This window comes from Puntigrus tetrazona, unplaced genomic scaffold (genome assembly GCF_018831695.1).
Source record: "Puntigrus tetrazona isolate hp1 unplaced genomic scaffold, ASM1883169v1 S000000009, whole genome shotgun sequence".
Classification (NCBI taxonomy): domain Eukaryota; kingdom Metazoa; phylum Chordata; class Actinopteri; order Cypriniformes; family Cyprinidae; genus Puntigrus; species Puntigrus tetrazona.
In genome coordinates, this window is record NW_025047689.1 from 479,868 (window position 1) to 500,000 (window position 20,133).

Here is a 20,133-nt window from a genome sequence, read left to right on the forward strand (position 1 = left end):
CATCACCGTGTAGGACCGTGAGGTGAACCAAACCAGGCTCATGCCTTACCTCCAGACAGCACTATGAACAAAATATTTACATTGGCGCTATTTTCTTCATATGAATTTTAACTCAGTTCTTGATAGCATGAATTCAAACTTTTTGTAGATGTACAAAAATAAACAGATTTGATCTCAGAATATACAGTAGTATTACTTTCTTCAGAGTTCACAGTCATGATTCTGAACTGTTTGTTATCGTTGTTTTTATAATTCATTTCTTAGAACCATTTGCCAAAAAAATCATGTAAATGTTCTGATTCTGCATTAATTATAAAACACATTATTTTTTAGTTAAAATCTTTGCTTAAATTTTAGTCATAAAGAACTGAAAGTTAAAAAATATCTAAAAGATATTTTTCTTGGGACAAAATCTAATGAAATTCTACAGTCGTGCCTTCTGTGTCAATCATCTAGATTGAATTAGAATTAAAATATAAAGAGTCTGTAATCTTGTATAATGTGTATACGGCTCATTTAATTATTTTGAAGGTTATATCCAGTAAAATACACCTAATCTCATCAGAACTGTTGTAATACAAAATTTTAGCTAAAATAGTTATATTTTATCAATAAGTGCAAACAAATTTTAAAAAGAGGAGTTTAGAATATTTAGATTACAAAATACCAAATCATTGGAATCGCCGGCAGGCCCGCTTATAGCGTTTATAGCTTCTTTCTTCAGTTGATATAAAATGGCGATCGTGTAGTTTGTGCGCATCATACGAACCGTAGATACAGATGGTGATCGCGGACTAGCGCCTCACGCCTGCTGCTGAAAGTCTCAGAAATGCTGTGAACGCCGCAGAAGAGTGTGTTTAGAATGTGCTGTGTTTGTCTCCTGCAGCTATCCCACAGAGAAGCTCCTCGTGTCTCTGCTGCCGCCTCTGCAGATCTTGAGACTCAGCCGTGACTGTTTCCTGGCTTGGCTAGCTTGATTTCCAGCAGGCAGACACGTTGACAGATCGAAATTGAGGTCGTAGACCAGCGAGAGAGCGAAGTGGGATTGCCTCTTAGCAGTCGCAGAGCAACTGACCCCCTGCAAAAGCACGCAAAAAGCGGGAGAAGTGACGCCTGCAGAGTAACACATGATGGAGCTTCTCGCGGACGCTCTTCGTGTCACAAGAGTCGCCATAATGCCGAAAGTTAGCGCAGCGTTTTCTCAGAGAGCGATCTGGAGGTCCTGTGTCAGGCAGATCTACTTGAGTCTAGTGCTGCAGCTGTAGTCATTTACTGTAACTCAAGACTGAAAGAGAGCTTCAGTGTCAGCACTGGTTGATCTTCAATCTGCCGTGTTTGCTGCAACATTCATTGAAAGCTTCTCACAAGCTCCACAGGTCCAGACTGCCATCATATTCCACAACTACCAGATCAAGACGCATGTAGTGTTTTTTCACAAGTTCCACTGCAGCAGTAAAATGAGCCAACAGCCTTGGTCGCTCTAATTATGGTCTCTGAGACAGAGTTGCTCATTCTCGAGACCACAACATCACTCTAATTCTCTATTCAGAAAACTAGATTTTAGACTGCTTGATTGGTCCATAAATCTGACGGAAAACAGTGATGGGTTTCGCTTTCTAGTCAAGCAGAACAGCAGATAAACTATTACTAATTCAACAGAAAAAAACAGAATCATATTATTATTGTCTTGAGTTTGAATCATTTTTTTAAAATCCACCGGATAATAAGTGGGATTAACTGAAATAAGCCTGGATTATTTTCTATAAACCGCCATGTGTGTGGATCAATAAATCTTCAATAATAAGTCTCAGATTAACAAATCTCGGAGTGTTAAATTAATACTCACTACTTCAGTGTTTATAAAAATCACTGTGGTGATAAAAGTAACACTGAATCATTGTTGGAGTTAATTTGATAGTTAAGTGTTTAATTGAGTGTTAGAAACAGGACTGTAGTCAAACTATGAATGTGGTGACCTGGGGACATTTTTCATTTTATTAATAATTTTAAAGATGCAGACTTTGATGTGAGTCTCATATCAGCCCTCAGTGTGTGATCTTGATAAACAAGACAAATTAATACTAGACTTTACAATTATCACATAATGAATGAATGATAATATGATGCACTGTATATGCCTATTAAATAAATTTGTAAATAAATATTGTTAAATTTAAAATTTTTGCCATAATCCTTGTTTTGTTTGTGATCCTCTCATCATCAGCTGCAGTATCTCTCAGCTGTATCAGTGCAGTCTCTGTGACTCTGACTCACAGCTTTTTGTACGACTCTTTATCACTGTGTGAACACCCAGCTATCACTGATATAGTGTGCACTCTGACAGTAATAATCTCCTGTATCTTCAGTCTGGACTCCTCTGATGGTCAGAGAGAAATCACTGTCAGATCCACTTCCACTGAATCTAGATGGAGTTCCTGACTGGAGGTTGTTTATGTAATAAATGAGAGTTTAGCAGCTTCTCCAGGTTTCTGCTGATACCAGGCTAAGTAGCTGCCGTATATTCCTACATCTATGTTACACTCTATTGTAGCTGTTTTTGAGCTGGACAGTTTTAACTTTAGGTTGAGTCAGAGTGACTCCTCTGGATTCTGAAGAAGAGAAAAAGTCAGTTTGTTTGTAAATCACCTTTATGGAAGACTATTTGTATACTAAATTGGTAAAAACAAGAACAACAGTAACTTTTTTTTAATATAAAATCATAGTATTTCACCTAGATAAAAGCTGCAACGGTCCAGATGAGGATGAGGATGTTGTTCATTGTAGTAGTTGAGTCTTGTGTGATGATGAAGATTGTGTTGTGTTCTGCTCTCAGTCATGAAGTGTTAAACTCACAGCACTATAAACACTCTCAGAGCATTGAGACGTGACTATAATGCAAAGTGACTCTCAACACACATATATATTGTGACGGGGTGAAGAATCACCTGTGGCAAGGTGTTCCTTGTTTGTTTCCAGGGTGACGCTGGTGATCTCTCAGGATGCTCTTCACTATATATATATATATATATATATATGCAGGATTTATGTTTGTATACATTAGTCTTTCGATCTGTGCAGTAGTAACTGCAACTGTTTCAACAATCATTTTGTTAATGCATTGAAGCAGGCAAAGATTTACACTGCGTTTAAATTATTAATTTAGCATACATAATTTTGCATGTAGACGGTAATGCTAGTAAATATATTAGTCTGAAATAGATTAAAAAGCATTATATACATCATAGTTTATCCAGAGAAATAACTGACTACATGAAGCTTTCATTTCAAGATGATGCATGGCATGTTGCCATTTACTAATGGGCATTAGTGTGTGTTCTCTGATCGGTGTTGTGTGTGATTGTGTTGTAGAGCAGCTGCATTATCTCTCAGCTGTATCAGGTTTTTGTACGACTCTTTATCACTGTGTGAACACAGGTTTATTGTTGATCAGTGGTAACTCTGACAGTAATAATCTCCTGTATCTTCAGTCTGGACTCCACTGATGGTCAGAGAGAAATCAGTTCCATAATCAGCTCCATTTCCACTGAATCTTGATGGGGTTCCAGAGTAAAGGGTTTTAATGCTGTACACTAAAAGTTTAGGAGCTTCTCCAGGTTTCTGTAGGTACCACGAGACGCAAGACTTGCAGTCACCATCTGACCGGCGTCAATAGAGCTGCTGGTTGTACAGGTCAGAGTCACTGTTTGTCCGTTCTGAACATGTTTCTCTGTTGGAGTCTGAATCGAAGTCACCTGTCCTGCAGAGTCTGAAGAACAATTAAACGACATTAAACTTTCAGAACTGAATAGAGAATAGAAATGTTTGAATTACAACTGCAAAGATCAAACTATATTGTCTTACAATGAAAACAAATTGTCAAGATCAAGAAGATGATGAATGTCATTTTAGTTGTTGTGTCTGTTAAAGTGTCAGTCATGACGTGTTAAACTCTCAGCACTATAAACTCTCTCAGAGCACTGAAGCATGTCGATGAAAATTTGAATAATTTACCTAAAAAGCTGTAACTCAAACCACTGATCAGTGGACAATGCGCTCATCATTAAACATGGACTGACCTTATATGAATGTATAAACATTATCAAAAGCCAAACCATAATTGGTTATAAAACACAGCATTCAGATTTGTTCAAGTCAAGTGACTATTATTTAAGTCACACAAAAAAAAGAGTGATGAGCTATTAAATAGTGACTGAAGTGGCTTGTGGCCAGGTATGGTGATTCATACTTGGAATTTGTGTTCTCTAACCATTATGCCATTTCAAATGCTTAGCTGAGACTGTTGGGAAGGGCTTGATTTGATCCAATTGGCGTTTATATCAGTAACTGTAGCAGTGAATGTGGTGAGTGGTAACTAGAAAGCTGAATGGCACTGGAGACTGTGAATGCCACCTACAATAGTACAATTGTAAGTGCACTACAATTACAAAAAAACGTGCCTAGCCAGCAGAGGAGCCATCGCCAGAGTACTAGTAGTGCTCCCTCTGCAGTCATTTCCTGTTTGTGGGCTTTATATCAAGAGGCCCACCATGTGCTCAATGTGAAGTATTGCCAGTATCACCGCCTACCAAGTGTTTGCTTACCATTGTTCTATTGACTGCCAAGTGTATGATCTCTGCCTGTTTGCCTGACTACAGATCTCTGATCTGTTTGCCTGTCTGGATTCACTGCCTGGTAAAGACCCATTGCCTGTTTATTGATCACTTGATTACTCTTGGATTATCCTGAACCTGTCAGCCTGTCGGACTGCCTCTCTGTGTGTGACCCTCTACCTGAATTACGTTTATGTTTGTCTTCTAATAAACTTCTGCACATGGTTTCTACGCCGACATCCGCCTCCTCATTACACACTGGAAATTTAGTGTACTTACTCTGTATGTTGCAGGTTGTAATATAAAGCATTACCAGACAAAACAATGAATTGTGATAATACTCTTAGGTGTGTTTGTTGAAAACACCAGAAGAGTCGACATTTTTCTGGTGTCATTATAGTCTTTTATTACTGTCACACTCTGCAAAATTAATAAAAGCTTGAGTTTATACCTCTGCATGTTTGTTCTCTGATCAGTGTTGTGTGTGGTTGTGTTGTAGAGCAGCTGCAGTATCTCTCAGCTGTATCAGTGCAGTCACTGTGACTCTGACTCACAGCTTTTTGTACGACTCTTTATCACTGTGTGAACACATATTTACTGTTGATGTAGTGATAACTCTGACAGTAATAATCTCCTGTATCTTCAGCCTGGACTCCACTGATGGTCAGAGAGAAATCACTCCCAGATCCACTTCCACTGAATCTAGATGGAGTTCCTGACTGGAGTCTGTTTGTGTAATAAATGAGGAGTTTAGGAGCTTCTCCAGGTTTCTGTAAGTACCAGGACAGACATGGTGATGGGCTGCAGCCTGTTAAAGGAGTGCTGGCGGTGCATCTCATCACTACAGTCTTTTCTAGTTCAGTTGTTTGAACTTCAGGAGTTTGAGTAACTGTGATCTGTCCACTGGAGCCTGAGAGAGAAATGTAATATAATTAAAGTATACGCATCAAGGCAATTTTTTAGTATACCGTAGGCCCTTACCATAGCTAACTTTATTAATTATACTGTTTTCAAGCTCTCATCATGTACCTTGAGTACAGCACATCAGTGTCCAGATGAGGATGAGGATGTTGTTCATTGTAGTAGTTGAGTCTTGTGTGATGATGAAGATTGTGTTGTGTTCTGCTCTCAGTCATGAAGTGTTAAACTCACAGCACTATAAACACTCTCAGAGCACTGAAGCATGTCTGATGATGTAAAGAAGTGGGCGGGATTCACAACAGCTTGAGCTGCACTATGTACTGTATTATTATGGGTCTAATAATTTCAGATACAGATGAAAGCATTTATTAAAGCCATTATTTTTTTTCTTAAACTCACTGACTGTGGTCTTGAATGCAGCATCACTCACTTTATTTTATATAAAAGCTCAATATTAAATAATCTGTACAAAGTGAGAGTGCGTCAAATGGTGACATCAGTTGTGTTTTGGGGGTGTAGGGGGGACAAATTCAACATGGGGGGGTTTGTAGCTGTAACGTGGAGACTGACAACAGAGTTAGGGATCCAAATGCAAAAAACTTTATTTACAGTACGTTTTTAGATTTTCAAATCTTTAGTCAGATTTCAGCACTACATCCGCACAATCAAAGTGCATTAAGTACAAAATGAGTTGTTCCAGTTTAGCAGACTTTTAATACTTTAAGTATAGTCTAGACAAGGCCCAAGGGGTCTTACAAACCCTACTTTACTGCAACATGAGTAGCAACATCAGTCAGCAGAAAGGTAGGCCATACCGACACACGCAGATATCAGACGTTTTATTTAAACCCTAAATCAGACAGAAAGATAGCCAGGCTGTTTGTGGAGTTGTTTAATCCTCTTCTGCTGAGATCTAATGTCTTTTATCTTCAGCTAATTTAATTTATGGCTGTGGCTGCAGTCAGTTGTAGTTCACCTTTTCTCTCGGCTTGTCTAACTACCTCACTGCAGTCAAACAAAGCTTATGCGAATTTGTGAAAAGTATATGTCATGCGCATGAACATTACATTTTAGCAGTTTGATTGCCAACCACTGACCTGGCTCCCAGAGTCACTTTCTTCTGGCAGGTTATGTGTCGCTAGCTGGGGACTCTACAGAGACACTGGGTCATCCCAGTCCTTCGTGCTTGTACCACTGGAACGTCTTTCTACTGTGAACGAGTGTACTGTAGTTAGTGGAAGCTAGAGACTAAGGCTGAAAGTTTTACGTATGTATATTTTTCTTATAAAAAATTACTTTTGGGAATTTACAATTTACTCAGGAGGCCTTTATTCTCCTGTTGCATATGTACCATTTCCAGTATTTACTATTTTCGGTTTTCTCAGAAAGATATGACTGTATGAGCAAACATGACATAAAAAGAAGCAAACGTGTAACTTTACCTTCCCTGTCTAATGCAGATAGATGTTTTCTAGTTTGATTTAATGGGTAAAGGGATAGGACATCTAAAGTAAAGCATTGCCACATTTATAACAATAAACTTCACCATCTATTTATTTTGTGTTATGAGTGTGTGTGTTCTCTGATCAGTGTTGTGTGTGATTGTGTTGTAGAGCAGCTGCAGTAATCTCTCAGCTGTATCAGTGCAGTCTCTGTGACTCTGACTCACAGCTTTTTGTACGACTCTTTATCACTGTGTGAACACCCAGCTATTACTGATATAGTTTATAGCCATACAGTAATAATCTCCTGTATCTTCAGTCTGGACTCCACTGATGGTCAGAGAGAAATCAGTTCCACAGTCAGCTCCATTTCCACTGAATCTTGATGGAGTTCCTGAATGGAGTGTTTTAATGCTGTACACTAAAAGTTTAGGAGCTTCTCCAGGTTTCTGTAGGTACCAGGAGAGACATGACCCACACCAACCGTCTGACTGGCGTCCACAGAGCTGCTGGTTTTACAGGTCAGAGTCACTGTTTGTCCGTTCTGAACATGTTTCTCTGTTGGAGTCTGAATCACAGTCACCTGTCCTGCAGAGTCTGAAGAACAATTAAACGACGTGATATTTAAAAAAGTTTGAAATAACTTTTAAGAGAGCTAACTGAATGAAAGGTCTTACCTTGAAAATACATCCCTAAGATCAAGAAGAATATGATCAATGTCATTGTAGTTGCTGTTTTTGTTGCTGTGTCAGTCATGAAGTGTTAAACTCACAGCGCTATAAACTCTCTCAGAGCACTGAAGCATGTCTGATGATGTAAAGTGACTCTCACTATTTAAATCATTCACCTGAAGACTGTAGTTCACTCTCGAAGACAGATAACTGAATGTGGCACAACCTGTAACTGAATTCAACTGAGAGAATTATGAAGAACATGAAGAAAATCATCACTGATAGGGACTAAAATGTTACAAGTTAGTTTTAATACAAAAGTAAATTAAGTCAGATTTAAATTGATAAGTTTCATTAATAAATCCACTGGTGGACAAACAATAAATGATCATAAAAACAACCAGTATAGACAAAAATGGCTATATTCTTCCAACACATGTAGTGTTTTTCGGTAACTGTTTCATTAAGATTTAGATTACTGTTTAGATTACATAGTTTTAAGCACTCCTGAAAATTCAGCAATATTAATATTATGCTTTGCTGCTATTTGCCAAACGTTCATGTTCATAAGAGTTTATTCACATGCTAGTGACGCCCCCTCTAGAATAAAACAGTCAAATATCGCTCTAAAATACTTTAATAATCTACAATACAATAATAATAATCTACAAAACAGTAATGTTCTTTTATTTAACTGGGGTTTAATCCTTTCAAAAGAATAAATAAATAATAAATATATATTTTTTTGTTGTTGTTCATTTGTTTGAGAACCACACATGTATGTCCAACTTATATTTAATAAACTATGGTGATTCTTTAGGAAGATATGGTTACTTTACAGGGCAGATAATAGACATATTTACATAGATTTATTTACAGTCTTGTTGTTCAATGCTTTGGCAGTACTCTAATGTGATTTTCTGAGTTAAATGTTCATGTGTTTATTAAGGCTTTGATGGATTTAGTGTGCATTGAGAGCAAGTACACTGTTAAACTAATTAATATGTATCAAATATTTCAATTTGAAATGTCATTTAAATGTATAAATTAAAAAATAAAACCTTTATATTACACTATTGTAAAAAAACTCTTTTACATTATTATTATGTCTGTTTTGATGAATATTTTGTCTTCTCTTTTACATTGAAATATTTAGGGTTCACTCACTGAACCATGAAAACACCTGCAAATGGAGGAAATTATGAAACTATTTTGAGTAGTCAAATGATGAACCCCAACCACTGAAACAGATGACTGTTGGTTCTGTGTGTGTTGACTCGGTGTAGTCTGACTGTATCTTGAAGCTCCTGTGAAACATCTGCTGATGGAGCTGATCTATTCTGAGAGGAACAGAATGAGTCAGGACTAAAGAGAGATGATGTTTGTTCACTGAGACTCTCAGCAGTCAGACTGAGCTTCCCAATGATTGATCAACCATTTACTGTTTTGCAGTAAAAACTATATATGTGTGTGTGTGTGTCTGTGTGTGTGTGTGTGTGTGTGTGTGTGTGTGTTGTTTGTGATCCTCTCATCAGCAGCTGCAGTAATCTCTCAACTGTATCAGATCGACTCTTTATCACTGTGTGAACACATCTTTACTGTTGATGTAGTGAAAACTCTGACAGTAATAATCTCCTGTATCTTCAGTCTGGACGTCTTTCATGGTCAGAAAGAAATCACTTCCAGTATCTCTTGTTTCTGTCACTGAATCTAGATGGAGTTCCTGACTGGAGGGTGTTTGTTTGTTTAGGAGCTTCTTCAGGTTTCTGCTGATACTAATATAAGTGACCGTAGCGTATCCCAATGTCAATCTAACACTCTATTGTAGCTGTTTGCACAGTTTTAACTTCAGGCTCAGTCAAAGTGACTCTTTTGGATTCTTATAATTATATAACTTAAATGATGTCTCTTATGGAAGTATGTAATAGAAACCCATGATAAATAATCAACTGCCCAGTACATTCTGCGTCAGTGACGTCAAATGGTTGCACTCCTTGAGCTACTGGTGCTTTTTACCACAGCACAACTAATAAACAGTAAAGATGTTGTGTCGTTTTGGTTGAAATTTTCAGTCGAAGAGCAACAAGAGAAGCGATGTTTGACATTTGCCATTTTCCTAGCGATAAGAGTAGGAAGAAAATAATGTGATGATGCCTGTAGACGAATTAAACTTCCTAAAGATTTGTTTCTTTGTCCTTTCCACTTTAGCTCTGATGCTTTTGACTCATTCCTGTAATCTCTTTCATTTGAGGTGGTCAGTCGGTTTATTTTCTGAGTTGTGTTTTCTGAGTTGTCTAGATCACCGAGTGCAACCATTTTACGTCATCAGGATAATGGCGTCACTAAAGTCCAAAATATGTATAAAACAATGTGGATTTTTTTAATAATATAAACCATTCATGGGTTTTCTTCTACATATTTCAGTAAGGGACATCATTTACATTATATAAAGCCACACAAGTATTAATAACCAGGGTTCCCTTTAATATAAAACATACAATAAATAAAGGACTATGGCTGAAAGCTTACTTGTAATGAAGTAACTGCACTGTAAAATCTAACTGTTCTAACAAACACTGTTTAGATAACTTAATGCCTGTAAAACTAGTAATATGTACTAGTATACACATAATATTCATTGTTTATTCGGAAAACCCAAGTTACGATTGATTGATTCTTTCTCTAGTTGCATCTACTCATTTCTCAAAGTCCTATTGAAAGTTGAATTGTCAATAAAACTGAAGAATTGAAAAGAACATCAATGTCAATCTGCTAAAATGTGCTGGAAATGATAAACCCGTGAAGCAGATTAGTCCATACATAATTATACAATACCTATATATTATTATGATATTATATATTTTTACAGATGGATCGGTTTGAGGCACTTAATCGGTGTGAGAAGGAGGCATATAAAACTAGTTTAATTTTCATTCATATTGTCCGTGTTGAGTTATAAACGGCACAACTGCTTTGAGATCCACCTGAGCTTGTGATGATGCTCTGCACCACTAGAGGGAGAAGAAGACGAGAAAGAAACAAGAGTTAAGAGTCACCTTGACCGGGTGACTAAATGAAAGTAAAACAAAGGATCATATTTTGAGTTTAAATCTATGCCTGGACTTTGAAGTGGAAGCATACAGTGGTAAGTTCAGAACTTGTTCTTTATCTAATCATGTAGATATTTAAAAATAAAATGATAATGATAATTATGATGGTAAGTTATTGTCTATTTAAAGATGTGTTGTTGGAGGAATAATTTCAAACGTGTACTAATTATACTATATAATTATAAGGATTTATGCAATAATTGCTAGGATTTATGGGCTTTTTGTTCGTTTTTCATTTGTGCAGTCCCAGTGCAGTATGGTATCATTTGTACAGTATTATACAGAACTGCAATACATTATACTGAATTTGACTGTGTATGCATCTATTTAACATTGTATTTTTAACTTTAACTTTTAGCAATACAGAAGGCCTTCAATCCGCTATTGAGACTATTTAATAAAATGTCACCATATTTTTGTTTGTATATATGTAGTTTGTATAGTTTATATTTTTTAAGAGTAGGAAGTGCTTCCAAAATGAGCTCCATGAGAAAAGAGAGAATGAGGAAACCTCCGCTGACTCCAGGTATGACATCCATACTTTTTCAACTTTTTATGGAGGTGCACGTTTTTATGCACGTTCTGATTTCAACATGTTCCTAGGTAACATATCCAACATATTTTGTTAAGGAACAACATTTTAATCCAAAAATATAGTCTTGACCATATCCGTGCACCTAAACCTAATCTTGCACATGAGTAATGCCTAAAATCAGAGGAAATGGTGTAAGCCTAAAAAAAATTCTTCAAATCTGACTGGTTAATCACAACGTTGTTCCAAGGTCAACAAAGATGATAACCTAGGAAAATTTCAAACTCAGTAAAATCAGGTCCTGCTGTGATTTATAGCTCTGTAGCTCAGGCCATGGCTCTCACAATGCCAGGATCATAGATTTGATTTGTGTAGGCTTACTCACACATCACTATAAGATATACAGTATTTGTTGAGTTTTGGATTAGTGTGTTACCTTATGTTGGCATCTGTTAACGTGTTTAATCTGTATTTGATGGGTTGCAGAAATTCTCAAAAGTGTCCAGGTGAATTTTTGCATTGGCCAGTGTCTGTCAGTGCCGTGTTGAATTATCTGAATCTTTCTTTCTCTCTGTATTTAGATGAAACGTAATGTGTCTAAACTAAATTAAAAGCCAATGTTCAAGGCAATGTTGTTACCATCATAGTTTGCATTTAGCAAATATTTATGTGTAAAACTTTTATAATATAGAACATAGTTTATTCCTGTTTTCTACAAAATTTCAGTTAGCCTTTTTTCAGTAATCAAATGGAATAACAATAAGTAAAATAGCTTTAACTGTTTGTATCTATTATACTTTGTCTTTTGTCACTATCAGCAGGAAAAAGAGACTGAGATCAGATGCTGCAGGATCCAGTGTGTCTATGAAAAGTACAAGTTCCATGTCTACATACAATACATTCAGTGATGGAACAGTGACCTCTGCCCCACAGTTAGTATAAATATTTAGTTGCTGAAATATAGATTTTTAGTAACCCAAATAAATACTAAATGTCCTCCAAAATATTTAACAATGCACACTAATATGTTTCTCAAAATCTTAAACATTCATTGTAAACACTGTAATTTTTCCTGTTCTTCCTATTAATTTTAGCATAGTGGAGACAGATAATACAACTGCTTCCCACAATCAGACCCACATCAGGAAGAAAAGACCTGAAGAAGTCCTGCAAAAAGTCAAAGACAGACACAAAATCAGCATGAAGAACAAGTATGAACACTTATTTGAGGGAAACAAACTACAAGGAAATGAAACCCTCTTGAACCGGATCTTCACAGACCTCTACATCATAGAAGAGAGAGAGAAGGGATGAATGAAGAACATGAGGTTTTACAGATGGAGAAAACACCCAGAAAACAACACTCACAACACAATCCAATCAACTGTAATGACATCTTTAAATCATTACCTGAATCAAGATGTGAAGAGAAAGACAAAATCAAGACAGTTCTTACTAAAGGAATTGCTGGAATTGGAAAAACCGTCTCTGTTCAGAAGTTCATTCTAGACTGGGCCGAGGGAAAAGCCAATCAGGATGTAGATTTCATGTTTGTGTTTTCATTTCGAGAGCTGAACTTGATTAAAGATCATCAGTACTGTCTTCACGGACTTCTGCTGGACTTTCATCCTGAGCTTGAGACCTGGGCTCAAAGATTTATGAAGAATGTAAAGTGGTGTTCATCCTAGATGGTCTGGATGAAAGCAGAATGACACTGATGTTTTCAGATGATGAGAAGGTTTGTGATGTGAATGAATTTTCCTCAGTGGGTGTGTTGATGTTGAACCTCATAAAAGGAGATCTACTTCCCTGTGCTCTCATCTGGATCACCTCCAGACCGGCAGCAGCCAGTCAGATCCCATTCAAAAATATTAATCGTGTAACAGAGATTCAGGGTTTTAATGACCCTCAAAAAGGAATATTTCAGGAAAAAATCAGTGACCAGCATCAAGCCAGCAGAATCATCTCACACATCAAAAAGAAGAAGCCTCCACATCATGTGCCACATCCCTGTTTTTTGCTGGATCTCATCAACTGTGCTTCAGAAGCTCCTGAAAGAAGATGTTAATGCAGAAATCCCTCAAACGCTTACTGAAATGTACATCCACTTCCTGCTGATTCAGATTAAGAGACAGGATGAAGAGAGAGTTCCAGACAAACTCCTTCATTCCAAAATAGAAGTGACTGTAAAACTTGCTAAACTGGCTTTCAAACAGTTGATAAGGAGCAATGTGATGTTCTATGAGGAGGACCTGAGAGAGAGTGGCATAGATATCACTGACTGCTCAATGTATTCTGGGATTTGCACTGAGATCTTTAAGGAAGAATCTGTGATTCATCAGAGGAAGGTCTACTGCTTCATCCATCTTAGCATTCAAGAGTTTCTTGCTGCTTTCTACGTATTTTACTGCTATTTAAATGACAACATGGAGGCCCTTAAGGATTTTGATTTAATGCACAATTTGCATAAAGGTGCAGTAGATAAAGCCTTAGAAAGTAAAAATGGACACCTGGATCTGTTCCTGCGGTTCCTGCTGGGCATCTCACTGGAGTCCAATCAGAGACTCTTAAAGGATCTACTGGCACACACAGAAAACAGCTCAGAGACCATGAGGAGAACCACACAGTACATAAAAGGAAAGATCAAAGATGGACATGAACTCTCCACTGAACGATCCATCAATCTTTTCCTCTGTCTGCTGGAAGTAAAAGATCAGACTCTGTCCAAAGAGATTCAGGAGTTTGTGAAATCAGAAAAACACTCAGAGAAGAAACTCTGCCCTGCTCACTGCTCAACAATTGCCTACATGCTTCAGATGTCAGAGGAGGTGCTGGATGAGCTGGACCTGCAGAAATACAACACATCAGATGAAGGCAGAAAAAGACTCATACCAGCTGTGACCAACTGCAGAAATGCTCTGTGAGTGTTTAAATTGTGTCTTACAATGAAAAGTCCTTTCTGAATGGAATTCACTTTTGACCCTGTTCAAAGAAAGAAACAGCAGGTTTTGTATGTTGAATTTCTGGTTTTGATTGCTGGTTGTAGCTGGTTTAAGTTGGTAATATGCTAGTTACAAGATCCTAAGCAACTAGCTCCTGCTCAGGACCATCTTAGGACCAGCACATGACCAACTTCAAACAGCTTGTGACCAGAAGCCATGCTTCAAAACATACCTATTCAGCATATGCTGTTTTTGTTGTTGTTTTTTAAACAGGGTATTATTTAGCTTATTTTTAGAATGTCCTGATCTGTTTAACAAAATAAAATAGATATTATTGCAATGCTAATAGTAGAATGAAATTAAGAATTTGATTATTGTTTTGTGTTCTGTTCTGTTTCAGTTTGGCTGGTTGTAATCTCACTGACCAATATTGTGATACTGTGTCATCCGCTCTACAATCCTTAAACTCTGTCCTAAGATTGCTGGATCTGAGTAACAATGACTTGCGGGATTCGGGAGTGAAACTTCTCTGTGATGGAATGAAGATGGAAAACTGTCAGCTGGAAATACTGAGGTCTTTTAAATCATGTCAAATTCTCAACATTTGTAAAGGCAGCAGGTCTGCTAAATAATCTTGCCCTCTTTCTGCCCAGTTAAATCTTTAAAATTGAGGAAAGTAGTGACAGGTTTGGAGGTTTGCCTAAAGACTTCATAACTGATCATTAAAAAACACTTAAAAGGCCCATAATTCTGAAGTGTCAAATATATTATTTATTGTGTAGACTATTTTGTTTGGTATAACCAAAGTTCTGCACTCAGACTTGTGTTTTTAATCTGCTGTCAAATTAAAAATATAGTGTAAATTATTTGTGCATATAATTTTATAACACCCAATAAGGAAATCCAATAAGGACAAAATATATATATATATATATATATATATATATATATATATATATATATATATATATATATATATATATATACTTGTTTAAATTAAAGAAAAGATCAACGATGATTCCTCAGGTATTTGATATTTGAGGGCTTCACATATAATGCAGTCTTTTTTTTTTTTATGTATGTTTATAGGTTGTCGGGATGTATGGTGACAGAAGAGAGGCTGTCGTTATCTGTCTTCAGCTCTGAGTTCAAACCCCTCACACCTGAGAGAGCTGGACCTGAGCTACAATCACCCAGGAGAATCAGGAGTCAAGCTGCTCTCTGACAAACTGAAGGATCCAAACTACTCACTGAAGATTCTCAAGTATGTGGGGTACAACTTAAGAAACCTTGTCTGTGGCAAACGCCAAATCTTTCTGGATGTACTAATAAAATCACAAACAGACTGCTTAATATCAGCTGACAGTTTATATTGACTGTTTGAATGTAAGAGAAGTTACAGCTCTCTGGCTTTTGTTTCTGTTTGAGAACGCAGATACTGCGCAGTCTGCATTGGTATCCTGCAGACAAATGATGGTTAAACTCACGCTAAAATGCAAATGTTCAAAGATAGGGAAAAGAAGATGGCAAAATATTAACACCTAGCAAGGCAAATAACAATCAACTCCAGCTGCTAGCAATTTAAACAGCCTACCTATATTGCTCCATATCTAATCTTACAACGTAATGATGTACAGGATTTAGTACAGTACAAATATTTTGAACATCCTTTATTCTGTCCTTATTTTCCTATTTTCAGTTATATCATAGGTTAAGTTTAAATTGTGTGAATATTTGAATACTGTTTTAACTATTTGGTATATGGTTGATTGATTACTTTTAAATAAAACAAGCAAAACACTCTGTGGTGAAATGGAGTGCTGCCTTTCTTTAGGCTTAGTACTAAGTTTTAACATTCACAACATGCAAACATCAGTGAAACAAAGTTATTAAATCAATCAACACATAGTAAGAAACACAATGAGAAAGCTGGATGAACACATTTAGTTTTTAGATACTGCACTTTGGTGGTCAAAGCTCACATCAGTGGTCATGTTTATATATATATATATATATAATATATTTTGTATAATCCCAATAAAGCTTAAAATGAATGCATTGCCACCAATCCACCTTCAACATGTTTGACTGGCTGATGTAAAAACTTTAATGGCATTTTTCTCAGTTTCAGTTTTTACTGAAATATATTGAAACACTGCAAAACACAGCTCTGTGAAACGCTTTGTAACAAGATGTATTTAAAAAATGCTAAACAAATGAATTGCAATTGTTACATTGGAGGTCTGTATGTGAATAATTATTCCAGATACTGTAGGTATGTTTGTGTTTCATTTTAGTATGGTCCATGGAGAGCCTTTCAGGATCCAACCAGGATTACAAAAATGTAAGTTCTATGTCTGAACTCTAGCACATTTAATAAAACAAACATATACAATTGCCTCTTCTTTTGTTCAGATTTCTGTGATCTCACACTGGATCCAAACACAGCGAGCACTCAACTCATTTTGTCTGAGAATGGAGAGATGAAATATGTAGAAGAAGAGCAGCCATATCCTGATCATCCAGAGAGATTTAAAGACATTCCTCAGGTTCTCTGTCGAGAGAGTCTGACTGGACGCCATTACTGGGAGGTTGAGCGGACTGGCTGGGCTCGTGTAGCAGTGGCCTATAAAACAATCAGCAGGAAAGAAGGGATGATCTGTAAGTTTGGATACAATAACAAGTCCTGGTGTCTCTTCTACACTGTTGATGGATTTGTTGTCTGGCACAACAATCTAAATAAAAACATTCCTGCCCCTTCACCCTCCTCTAACAGAGTAGGAGTGTATCTGGACTGGCCGGCCGGCACTCTGTCCTTCTACAGCATCTCTGACACACACACACTCACACACTTACACACATTCAACACTACATTCACTGAACCCCTCTATGCTGGCTTTAAGGTTTTTGATTCCTCGCTGTCACTCTGTAAGATCACACAACAGACAAACAACTGACTTCTGATTCCATCCTAATCATGGTCCTATGTCTATAACAATTGCATTTTGTACATACAAATACTGTTACTACTCATAAACAAAAAAAAGTTTTTATTGTATTTATGTTGTATTGCAAAACACTGTTATTGTTATTGATACAGAATAAGTTTGACAAGTTAAGGGTGGGATAAGGGATAGTGAAGTAGAGTGATAGTAGAGCAAACAAACCTAATATATATGTCATTCATGCTGTTTCTTAACAGCATGTTATTGTTCTGTTACTGTTTAATCTTAAATGAATGTTGTATGCTGTGATGACTTGTTAAAGACAAGAGAAAGAGACATTCTCTAATTTAAGGATATTATCACATGATCACGCTGTGAAGCAGTAATTTTAATTTTGAATGATGTTTAACTGAACATGGAAACAAACACAGCTAAAATGATTTAATAAAATGTACTGATTATCACCATCTCTTCATCTTCTGCTTTCTGAAATCCACCTGCATTTGGGCTGGCGTGAAAGAGATTTTATGTTGACACAATTTAATATGTTTTGAATTTTTAAATGAAGCATCACTGAGATCCTGTTGTTTTCTTAGAACTGAATCTGAGACAAATGCAAATGAACTATTCCTGTGGTGTGTTTACTGTAATTCTACAGTGTTTAGTGTAAATATACATTGTATTCATTGTAAATGTTATAAAGAGCAATTTGACCTTTTTCTATCCAGAACGTGAAATCTGACACAACCCAGACCAAGGACTTTCAGTGTGCTCATTAATTAATGAACTGTGAGTTGGATTCAGTTCAGCTTAGTTTATTTGATGAACACTCTCACGATATATTGCGCCCCTTTAGAGAGATCAGATTGGTCAATTGTGTTATTAAACACAATTTAGCTGATACTAAACATAGCAGAGAACCTTAATATTATGTGTATAAATAAATGAAAGCATTATCATTTGTACACTAGCTCTCTGATACATAGCGATCACCACAGTGGAAGCCATTTTGAACCATTTAGGTTGTAGTACCATGTCCCAAACACCAACTGGTGAACCCCCAAAGTGTTGTCTACAGTCCATTTAATTGTTGTGTTTTTATCTATTTTTTGTTTTGAGATATTATAAAATGAAGTCAAAATAGCTGTGGGAAAAGGGGATGCCCATGTACCTTGGGAATAAGTGTTACATACAGGTGCATCTCAATAAATTAGAATGTCTTGGAAAAGATCATTTATTTCAGTAATTCAACTCAAATTGTAAAATGTGTGTATTAAATAAATTCAATGCAGACAGACTGAAGAAGTCTTTGGTTATTTTCCTTGATTTTGGCTCACACACCCAACAAATTAAAATACTAAAATACTGTTCATTTACTGTAAATGTACTCAATACTTGTTAGGGGCTCCTTTTACTTTGATTACTACCTCAAATCGGTGTGACACAGAGGTGATCAGTTTGTTGAACTACTGAGGTTGTATGGAAGCTTAGGTTTCTTTGACAGTGGCCTTCACCTCATCTGCACCTTTTGGTTTCTTGTTTCTCATTTTCCTCTTGACAATAAGATTATCTATAGGGTTAAGGTCTGGTGAGTTTGCTGGCCAGTCAAGCACACCAACACCATGGTCATTTAACCAAGTTTTGGTGCTTTTGGTAGTGTGGGCAGGTGCCAAACTTTGCTGGAAAATGAAATCAGCGTCTTGAATACAGTGACGCTGGTTTTTTAAAAAAACAAAGTGGACCAACACCAGCAGATGAGACTTTTTAGCAACTTGGTCTATGAGCTTCTTCGCCCTTCCCCCAGACAGATTCCAAACGAAATACAAAACTTTGTTCTCATCTAAAAAAAAGGACTTTGGACCACTGGGCAACAGTCCAGTTCTTCTTCTCCTTAGCCCAGGTAAGACAGCAATTCTATATATACAGACAGACACATTGCCTTCAGAAGGACAGTTTAGCTTTTTTAGCATACTTTTGTGCTTATTACAGAAATAATATGGCCTAACCTACTTTGAAATATGATACTGTTATAGGTGTGAATTAATTGTAAGGATTTCAGACATTTATCTGCATTTTACCTATATAGTGTATTATAGTTCAAAATCATATGCATTTAGCTGAATTTCAGAGTGCTTTTTGACCGCTTATGTAGGACTAAAGTACATATTTACTGTATATAGATTTTTATAATATTGATTCAGAATTCTCTGTAAGGTGGAAAAACATTTTCGTCTTCATTTGGATTGAGGTTGAATGCTTAGGAACATGGAAATGGAATAGAATAAAATAAAATAAATAATATTGCTTATCCTCTCATGATACATCAAAATCAGTTTACCCCTAGACACATTGTTTTTCTTTTTTTGAAACATAAACCCCATAAAAAAACGATGCAATACTCAACTGCACTACTAAAAACAGACCAGATGAGTCCATACATAATTATACAATAACTATATATTATTATGTTATTATATATTATATATTCTCACAGGTGGAGCAATTTGAGAAACTTACTCAGTTCCTGAAGGAGGATGAGGAGCAGAAGAAGGACGTCAAAATTCAGAAAAACACCATCCTTAGGGATGAATTACAAACAAAGTTTTTTTATTTTTATTTAATTAACTCTGTGTTGAGTTACAAACACCCACAACTGCTTTGAGTCCACTAGAGGGAGAAGAAGACGAGAAAAAGAGAAGAGACAAGAGTGACCTTGACCGAGTGACTAAATGAAAGTAAAACAAAGGATAATATTTTAAGAGTTTCAACCTATACCCAGACTTTTAAGTGGCAGCATAGTGTGGTAAGTTCAGAGCTTGTTTCTTGTCTAACTATGTCGATATATATAAAAAAGTTTACAATGGAAATTGTGATGATAAGTTATTGTGAATTTAAAGATATTTTGTTGCCAGAATAATGTAAATCTTTTATGATTGTATGATTCAGTGATTGTTGATTCT

At 36.4% G+C, this 20,133-nt stretch overlaps 2 pseudogenes; one reads left to right on the top strand and one right to left on the bottom strand.

Annotated features, from left to right (window-relative positions):
* The window catches only part of LOC122332337, a 110,492-nt pseudogene extending 104,738 nt beyond the window's left edge, over nucleotides 1–5,754 (bottom strand).
* A 5,490-nt stretch (nucleotides 5,755–11,244) lies between these two features.
* LOC122332332 lies at nucleotides 11,245–18,418 on the top strand (annotated as a pseudogene).
* The last annotated feature ends 1,715 nt before the right edge of the window (nucleotides 18,419–20,133 follow it).